The following is a 10,920-nucleotide window of genomic DNA, read 5'->3' on the forward strand; positions in this document are numbered from 1 at the left end:
AGACAAGCAAGCAACAAGCTCACAAATACACACACACATATATATATATATATATTTATATATCCCCATTTTCCATGCTCATGCTCTTCATAAATGGATATTATGTAATTTTCATTTTAATTATTCATTGCTCTTGTTATCCTCAATATAAGATTCTCTTAACTAATCTATACAATAAAAATTAGTTAACATAATTATTTTTAATTAATATATAAAAAATTTGTGACACATTCTTAAAAATGCATCTTTCACTTGATGATTAGAATTTAATGTGTACAGATAAAAATGTTCCTCTAAATAAAATTATTTTTTAAAAATATAATTAATATGTAGAGCATGTTTGGATCAACTTTGGGGATGGCTAAGAACCCATTTGAAATGACTTATAAATAATTTTTTAATTATAATTTATAGAATATAAAATAAGTATGTGAAAGAAGTTTTGTTTAAATTTACACGAAACATGCTTATATAAGTGATGCCAAACAAGTAGTGAGTTGAAATTGACTTTTAGGATAGAAGTAAGGGAGAATTAAAAAAAAAAACCTCAAATCAATAAATCACAAATTAGGTTTGATAACAACATTTTAATGAGTTTTGATAAAACCAGACTCATAGATAACATCACATTTTTGTTGCAACTCTTTAGTAGGATTTAGTAATTTCAATGAGATACTCTGTCCAAAAATTAACTTACACTATATTTGGTTTAGGGTTTTTGGATAGAATGGGACCTCCTTTGGTTGAGAAGCTTTTAAAAAGAAGAGGGGTAAATTTGTCTCCAAAATTTTATTAAAGACAAATTTATTCAGAAAGTATAAAATAATTTACAGGATTGGAGGGAATATTTTCTCGAACTTAAAATCTATTCCTTTAATTTTAAATATAAAACTTATTTTATAATATAAATTATACTATATACTATAAAATATGTTTTATATTTAAGACTGGTTAGAGTATTTTTTAGGCTAGGTATTTCAGTCACTTTCAATTTATTATTTTTATATTTTGTGACGATTGAATTTCAGCTTGTTCGATGTCAAATTGGTCTCTAATAATTTAATTAATTTGCATTCGTCAAATACACCGATCAGACTAATAAGTACAAGGAGATGGAATAATGCAAGCAAATCAAAGGCGATAAAATAATACTATTTTTAATTATATTTTCATTGCCACTTGATTCTATATTTTAGCTTATGGCTTACTGTTTTGATTTGAAAATGAAATATATATAGATATATTTTTATAAATAGAAACTGTCTGATATTCGATATTTTCTGGGTGCTTTCTTTTTTCGGGCCAACTATATTTTCCGAATTCTTGTGTAAATAGAATGATGTTATATCATATAAAAATAAATAAATAATTACCATATTCTCCTATGAATGTTGAATTATTGTATTAATGTACCATAATATTTAGATGTGTTCGTATATATACAAATACAAAATGTACGTAATGTTAGATATTTTCTGTAGATTATACTACCTCCGGTTCTAATTATAAAATCTCATTCACAGTCTACAAATAAGATCTTATAATTAGAAGCGGATGTAGTATTTGTGAGTATAATTTTGGAATATCCTTCACTTTTCTAATACTCCTCCGATCCTTAATATATGACCCAATTCTTGAGTTAGTTTTAGTTCTAAATATAAGACTCATTTCTCATATTTATCAGTTTTCTCTAAATTACTCCTATAGATACTCCCTCAGCCATAATTAGGTAGAAAAGGGAGAGGGGTATTAAGAAAGATGATTATGGTGTTTTAGGAAAAATGTGTCACTTTTTTTATAATTAACTAACTTAACTAACTTTCTTAATCTAATCAAATTAGTTAAATGGGTCTTATATTAAAAATTGGAGGAGTATCTTATTATGATTTTATTAAATTGTTTGTAAAGGGTAATTATCTTACACATTTAAAAACCATGCATTGCATCATCTCGTTACTTTGAAGAGATTCTTTTGAGCATTAAGAAATAAAATATTGGTTGTTTGAAAATGAATAAATACATATTATTATATCGTTTGGAAGATAGAAATTATCCAAAATAAGTTAATCAATATTTACATGTTATTATGTTGTTTGGGTTTTATGCAAAATTAGATCATAATATGTGTTAACTTAGGCCATGAATTTGATTCAAAGCGTTTCAAAAATAAATCATACTTATTTATATATTCATAAATTTTGAGGTAAAAATAATGAACCGATCAGTAAATTAGCTGAGGCATTGATTGGTTTAGTTGTAGTTGAATCAAGGTGAACTTATCATGATTAACATAATATAATTTAATTAAAATATAAGAAAATATTCATATACAACCCTACAAATATCACATATTGTTATTTTTTTAAAACTCAAAATGAGTTATTTTAAACTGAACAAGGAACAAAAAAATATAAAATTCAACATGGTCAACTTATTAAAACCGTTGACCATACTAACTTGGAAATTGATTCACTAATTCATTGGTCTTATTGGCCAGTTGATTTTTAATACTGTGATAAAAATTCTTATTAATTATATTCTTCCATGAATTCTTATTATATTTTTCCCAGTATAAAAAATAACTATATATTCAAATAATTACACCTCACATCTTCTTATAATCTTATCCACAAAATAAAAAGAAAAGAAAAGATATTAAGGAAAAAAAATTGGCTTCTGCAGCCATAAACCATCCAGTCAATGGCTTCATGAATGTATTTGTGCAGTGTTGCATTCCTGTGATTTACATACTTGACAGCTAAATAGTGCGCTTCATTTCATTTCATTTCATTCATAGTCAAATAAGTATAATTATATTTCATTAGTGTGGATTGACTTTTTTTTTCAGAGTCAAAAACACATAGAATAAATATAAGAATACACTTCTAATTATTATTCAGTTTTAAAAATTTCGTCAATAATTCAATATCATTGATCAACGAAGATAATATTCTCTTAGGATAAGATCTCAAGTATACATGAAACAAACAAAATATTTTATAGTCTCATACCTAACTAAATTTAGATCCCATTCTCATTTTTCCCCCCTTCGTTTCTCCTCCTTATTTCATCCATACCAATATATTATTTTATAATTTTTTTTTTTAATTTTTAGGTAGTCTATAATTACGAACTGTACCAATCAAATTTTAATAGTTTAAATTTATTTACTTTTTTTTTGGGTAAGATTATAATCATAATTTTAATCTCAATCTTTTATTTTTTCCCCCCAAATCCAGTGATAGGAATGGGATAAAAAGAAAAAAAATGATAAGAGGATTCAAATTCGTATCAAACTTACTTGAAATTTGAAGTAAATTATTGTATAAATTATTGATAGATTTTTTTCTTTTGTTATTTTTTTAAAAAACAATAATTGAAGATGTTCATAAAAATCCTTGATCCCAAAACTATGCCTGCGAATAATTGATTATTGGGATACAAAATAAAAAAAATAATTGAGAGCAGATAGTATTTGAATAAAAGGGAAAAATTCTATAAAATTGAGGGGGGAAATAATGAGGGATTTGATTTATGAGAATATAAAAGAGAGGATAGTGGGAGAATTTGAGGGGTGTTGTCTTTGTCCAAATGTGTTGGATGAAGCTCATTGATCATTCACCCTTGTCATGGAGGTTGGTGGCCTTCATCTTCCTTCATATATGTGCATTATACCTTATCATTATCTCAGCCACTTCAGTCCACTTACTGTTTCTCAATAATTTCCTATTTATTATTTCCACCAATTATAAATATATAAGCCAAATAATTAATTTTAACTAAAAACTAGTTCAACTTTCAATATGGTTCTAACTATAAGATCCTTATTCACTTTGTCTTTTATATTTATCTATTTTTTTAAAATAATCATTATAATAGTTGTACGTGTTAAAGATTCTATTAAATAGTAGTTCTGATTAAAACACGTTATTAGTAAGAGTATTTTACAAAAGACAACAACTATTTATTATAAATAATTAACTTAACAAACTTTCTTAATCTATTCAAATCACTCAATTAGTTCTTATATTAAATTAAGGACAGGAGGTTGTATAAATTAAGAATATTAATTAAATTAGTTTTTTTGAGAAAAATATATGTTGACTTATTTTAATGGTTTGCATTGAAAAGTGAACACTAATTTTTTAAGGGGCAAAGTGCAAATTTGTTAAAAAAAATTTTCACTTATAAATGCTCAAATATGTCCTAGAAATTTATAATAATAGTAATATTGCCCATAATCATTAAAAAATTAATGGTAACCATTAAAATAGTGACATTAAGCATTGACGGTGAATATTTATAATGACAGGGACAATATTACTACTCTTCTGATCCTAAATATAAGACTCTTATACTAATGTGTATAAGGGTCTCATATTTAAAACCAGAGGAGTATAATTTTAGATTTTTGGAGCATATTTACACCCTAAAGAATCTTCTGATACCCAACACTTCTAGGTAAAAACTTTCAAAACAAATTTATACATTAACTAATTTCTCAATAAAAAAAATTTCCGTAATATATCCAATTAATAGGAGGCAGTCCATAAAAAAACAATTATAAATTAAAAAAATAAATTAAGATATTATATTTAATGTCAAAATAAATCTTTCTGCTGGTTTTATTAAAAAATATATAAATATTTCTACTAACTCTTACATTTAGAAACGAAAAAAATATTATCTATAAATAGTTTTTAATTTACTGAATATCCCTCACCACCCCCATCACATACCAAAAATTATGCAATTTTTCAAAAAGGGTCAGCATATCTAGGCAACAGGCTGTTTCAGGTTCGAGTTTGAGGAGCATTACTTTCGCTTCTAATAAATATGCTTTTTGAGATTCAAACTATTATTTTCCTTCGTCAACCTCAGCCAACATTTGCTGACTTAGATTAAATCCTCACCCAATAAAATACTGCCACCTCGTGTCTCTTTTTAGGATAAATATATTAGTTGGGTTTTACGATTTTTATTATACATTCTTTAAGTGAAAGAAAATTTGGAATGCTTTTCTTGCATTGTTGGAATTTGAGGAAAAAGTCCTTTATTTGATATATTGATACTGACATCTCCATATAGTTTATATAAAGCTGAGTATACAATCACAGTACGTGGCGTGTATGCCATAATTTTAATTTTTTTAATCAAAATCAAAATTTTCAAATAAGAGAGAGTGAGGAGGAAAGTATCATGGCATTTTATAACTTGTAGGTACATAATTTTTCTAAATTTGGGGCACTTTCATGTAAATTTCTCGAATGGTGAAAGTTCATCCTCATTTTGACAAGAAAAAAAAAACACTTAACTCACTAGTTTTTTTCAAAAAGGTTGAAATCTAGAAATAAATAATGTGGGCGTTAATTAAAAAATAGAGTACTATCATTTATTCATGCCCACAAATAACTCTTAGATACAAGGTATAAAACCTTTAAATTTTAATTTGTGTTAAAAATAAATTTAAATATAGAAGCTGGCAATTTGGTGTTCATAATTAATTCAAAAAAGTAATTGAGTATTCCTATTTTCTAGAAGTAGTCACATGAGAGGGCATGGCCCACTTCATCTGCGTCTCCTACTGCCTTTATCATATCAGTGGGCCAGCTCACGGATTCACATCGTGATAATAAATTATGACAAAAAAAAAAAACCGTGTCCTTTTTCTAATCTCATAACCAAACATTTTTAATTAGAGTATATTTCAATACTCTGAATTATTTGTTAAAGTATGTCTAACACTTTAATTTAGAGTATTAGACACACTTAAAAAAATATTTTAAAATATAAAATATACTAAAATATATTTTAGGATATTAAACATAACTAAAAAAATATTTCAGAGGTTGGATACACTTTTATCCATGAAATTAATATAAATCAACATTTCGGATAAACAAAATATAAGATATTAACCTATGCGTAGAAATATGTCTATATATTGGGCATGTCATTTTTATTACGAAATAAGTGAAGTAATACAAGATTGTTCTCTCATTCTTTTGTCTATGTCTTTCTCTAATATTTTACATTTTTAATTGGCTCATTTTATAACACGTTATCAGTATTATATCTCTTCTGATATGACTAAAGACATTGTAGTAAGGTTCTTAATTATATACTAATTTATTTCTTAACTATTCCACTATCTTCTTAATATGGATTTTCCTTTAACTCTCTAGAGGTAAAACATGGGATAACAATAACTTGAAATTATGTCCCTTTAATATTTATTTTTCACTATTCTTGTTGTCTTTTTAGATTTCGGTTAGGCTGTAATTTTGAACTAGATAAGGATGTTCTTTTTCACCACATAGATAAGTATATTTATAATTAGGGGTAGGGTTTATATGTTAATATTATTATTATTTATCTTTATTGTCCTTGTCATCTTTTAAAATCATGATTACAATATGATTTGGATTGGATTTTGGATTTTATTAATATTTTAATATTTCTAGAGCTCTCTTAATAAAGTTAGGGTTTCTCATTTGTAAATTGTAAATACAATTCCTTTTATAATTTGTGACTCTGGTGTCTTTTTTTTTTTTTTTGACCAAGTGTGACTCTGGTGTCTTGACATTAGTGGAAAGGGTTATTTACATTGAGTACTAGATGCTAAAATCTATCTATACTCCAATAATTTAGGAGTCATAATCAAGAAATGCTATCAAGCATCCAAACAAGGTAAAAACATAAAGGAGCTAAAAACTGAGTATTTGATTATAGAAGACCCATTTCTTTTTTGAAATACCTTAAAGAAAATTTATTACCATAAAAAAATCTGTAATTTTTTAAAAACTTGTTGTGACTAAGTGCATTTACGTTTGTATTAAATTTGTGTGTGAATATAATTTTTCAATTTTGACGTTTCCACCATTATAAAATTGCAAAATTATATTTACTGACAAATTTAAAATCTTGCAAAAAAAAATAAGTGAGTCCTTTATAATCAAATATTTAGTTTTTAGTAGCCCCTCATGCAGATAGAGGTGGAGAAAGATTATATTTGAGTTGCATGATTCTCCTAAACTATTGGTATCTAAATAGATTCTCACATCTAGTGTTCAAGATAAAGAATTACTTTCAGTAATATCAAGAACCCCAAATTTAAGTTTAGTAGGATTTGACATGATGTATCTTTATTTTTTTTGCCAATAAATAGTAATAATTTCACTTAAGTCTCTTGTCCATTGATTAGAATAAAAAATTTAAAAAAAAACTTCATAAAGTAAGAAACTAAACTGAAATTTTATATAAAATTAGAGGATCAAATATGTAGTTTTACTATTATGAATAATCCATGTCCGTATGATGCCTGTTTTATCACAAAGCTATGGCATGCATAGTTTATGCATATTTTATGAATCTTAAAAATATAGTAATGATTTTTTTTGCCAATTAAAAATATAGTAATGATGGTCTTTGCATGTTCTGAATTATATTAATGTAATGATGATGATTGAAAAATGTCATGATTTTATCAAAGTTTTATTGTATATAAATAAACACTTGAGAAAACTGGTATTTCAAGATGGAAGAAGGTAAGCGGCCGAAAAAAAAAAAAGATGGAAGAAGATAGAAATTAAGATATAATATTATCTCTGATTTTCACCATGAAATAGATCTTATATTTAGGACTGAAGGTATTACTCTTCCAATCCTTAATATAAAACCTAATTGTTGAGTTAATTTTGGTTCTAAATTTAAGACTTTTTTATTTATATTTTTCAGTTTTTTCAAATTACCCTTATTGATATCAAGTAGAAGAATGATAGAGGATATTAAGAAAGATGATTATATTGTTTTATAACAAAAAAGTCATATTTCCTATAATTAATAAATTAATCTAACTTTTTAATCTAATCAAATTAGTTAAATATATACTACGTCCGGTCTTTAATATAAAATTTTGTTTGGCTTTTATTTTGATCCTGAATATAAGATCCCAATCTATTTTGTCTTTCATATTTATATTTTTTTCCTAAAGTAGTCCTTCGAACAATGATAGTTCTAACCAATACACTTAATTAACAAGGATATTTTAGAAAAGACAATATCTATTTAAAACAAATAATTAACTCAACTTACTTTCTTAATCTTTTTAAATTAATCAACTAAATCTTATAATTAAGATCAGAAGTAATATTATATTAAAGACCAGATGAGTATTAATCATAAAGGAGAGCTGCAACGTCCCCCCCCCCCCTCCCCCGCCGCAACAAAAGGCCGTGTTAACAAAAAGTTGGTCTTTCAGCTAACAACAACGCACGTTGGTTGAATCACCTTTATTCCTTTGTCCCTTTTATTTCCTTTTAAAAAGTTATTCACTCCGACATTAAATATAAGATCTATTTTTTATATTTAGATCAAAAAATGAGTCTTATATTTAAAACTGGAGGGATATTACATAAATGCCTTCCACCTAGAGAAATTTTTTAAGTATTTATTAAATATACCTACAAACAGTAAGTGACATTACGCCAAAAAGTTTCATTATATAAATTTCATAACTTTATTATTAATTAACTCTGGCTTGTAAGATAAAAGACCGACATAACACTCGGAATCCATCATCAAATATATCTTTTTCATAAAACACAAGTCTTATTTATAAGAGTTCAACCAACTCCAGATACCTGTAAATTTTAATGAATTTTGGTTTTCATCATTACATCTAAGCCACAACAGTTCATGTTAGCGGTTTACGTTAATCTACTTAACAGTGTTAACCCACACAGACAGAGTTAACAACCTTGTTAAGCTTAGATTCAGTTTCTTATAAAACAATAAGAATCTCTATTTTGAATGACATAAAGTTTAGAAATGAAAAAAACAAAAGAAAACAAAAACATAAATATTAAATTCAAAACTCGTTAAAAATATAAAATAAATAGTTATTTAGGAAGAAAAAACAGGCCTGGGATTAGGAATATGACCCACCCAAATTCAATAATTGAGGGGTACCTTGAGTACAAGGTTATCTTCAAGAGGAAGTGACGATCCCATCAAATAATTGTACCTTTTTTCATTATAGAATTAAATGTGAGAGATTCAAGTGGCAATGAAGAGATAAAGATTAAATTAAGTAGTATTTTACTTGTACAATTCCATCTCCTACTTGTGCCCATTGATCTAATCAGATGTATTTGACGGACGCAAAGTAATTATTAACAAGTAAATTATTAAAAGGACCAATTTGACACCAAACCGAACAGACTGAAAATCAAACGTCACAACTCACCACGAAAAGAAACCCCGACAGGGACAAATACTATTTTAACGTAAAACCAACACTAATCCCCATCCAATAGTGGAAGGACAAAAGCGGGGGATTATAATTTGGAACTTTTCTGAGCTTTAGATAGATATGTAATTATAATTGTAATTTCAGTTTCATCCTAAGCTAAAGCCCTTTATTAAAGGAAGAAATCTTTCTTAAAAGTATTTTAAAAAAAAAAAGAAAAGAAAAGAAGGCAACAAGTAGTGGGATGTTGAGGCCATAGATCGGAAAAGAGATCATTAAAAAGGGAAGTAGAGGGTGATGATGAGCAACCAGAATATGAATATGTTACGCCAACAGCAACTTTGTACCCTAATGACATATAAACTCGTCCATAAATAAAAAGTCATAAGATCAATCCCGCCTGCTTATAACATCAAGCTCTTAGTATCTGCCTCTCTGAATGGAAAAAAGAATATGATACATGACCATGGTCTTAAACTCAAGTCTAAGTAAATGTCAAAAAAACGCTTGAGAAAGTTACTTTCAGTTAGGCCCAATCACACTAAGATATAATCTAATATTACCTCCGATTCTAAATATAAGAATTAATTGACTAATTCAAGTAGATTAAAAAAATAAATTAAGTTAGTTATTTGTAATTAAATAGATGTTATTTTTTTCTAAAATATATTTACTAATTAAGTGTATTGACTAGAACTATCACTATTAGAAAAACTAACTTGAAAAAAAATACATAAATATGAAGGACAAAGTAGATCAAAATTTTATATTTAGAACCAAAATAACATCAAACAAAACCTTATACCACCTCTGATCCAAATTATAAGAGCTAGTTGACTAATTTAAAGAGATTAAAAAAATAAATTAAATTAGTTATTTGTAATAAATAAGTGTTGTTTTTCTTAAAATATCCTTACCAATCAGATTTTTTGTCTAAAATTACTATTATTAAATGGACTATATTGAGAAAAAATACATAAATATGAATGATAAAATAAATTGGGGTTTTATAATTAGAATTAAAATAAAAATCAAATAAGACGTTGTATTAAAAACCGGAGGTAATATCAAAGACCGGAGGCAATACTAGTACCAGATATCATGCAGTTAAATATTGAGCGCCCCCACTATGTACATGCCACAAGGATTTGAGAGTTGAGACGACAGGTAAAGCAAAAACGCGTCCGTAATATTCTCTTAGGCAGGCTTGTCGTTATCAGAATGGTAAAAAATGGATCAGTTCTTTTCCCAACGAGACACTGATCCAGATGCTCCACTCGGTGTAAACAACTAGCACGGCGGGCTGCCTTATTCCAGATATTTCACAGATTTTTTTGCCGTTAAGCAGGCACAAGCCAAGATACTGCTTTCGAATATTATATGAAAGATGTCGACAACTAGTCTACTACAATAAAACATCCCCTGTACCAGACAAATCTGTAGCAATCACACGAGCACCCCCAGCCACTTACCTGGTCCCCCCCACCCCATCCCAAACCTTGAAATAAATATCCACTTTGATTCCCCCATTGGAGTTGGATTCCATATCCTTGGCATTCATACATATGCAGTGTTTACATCATGCAAGATATTTAACAAAATATCTAACATTTAATCTTAATCTGAATGCCATGCTCACTAAAGGACATGGTGGTTGCACCACAGACAAT

The sequence above is a fragment of the Neltuma alba genome, unplaced genomic scaffold (assembly GCF_004799145.2).
Source record: "Neltuma alba isolate B1F8T4 unplaced genomic scaffold, ASM479914v2 tig00013499_pilon, whole genome shotgun sequence".
Lineage (NCBI taxonomy): Eukaryota > Viridiplantae > Streptophyta > Magnoliopsida > Fabales > Fabaceae > Neltuma > Neltuma alba.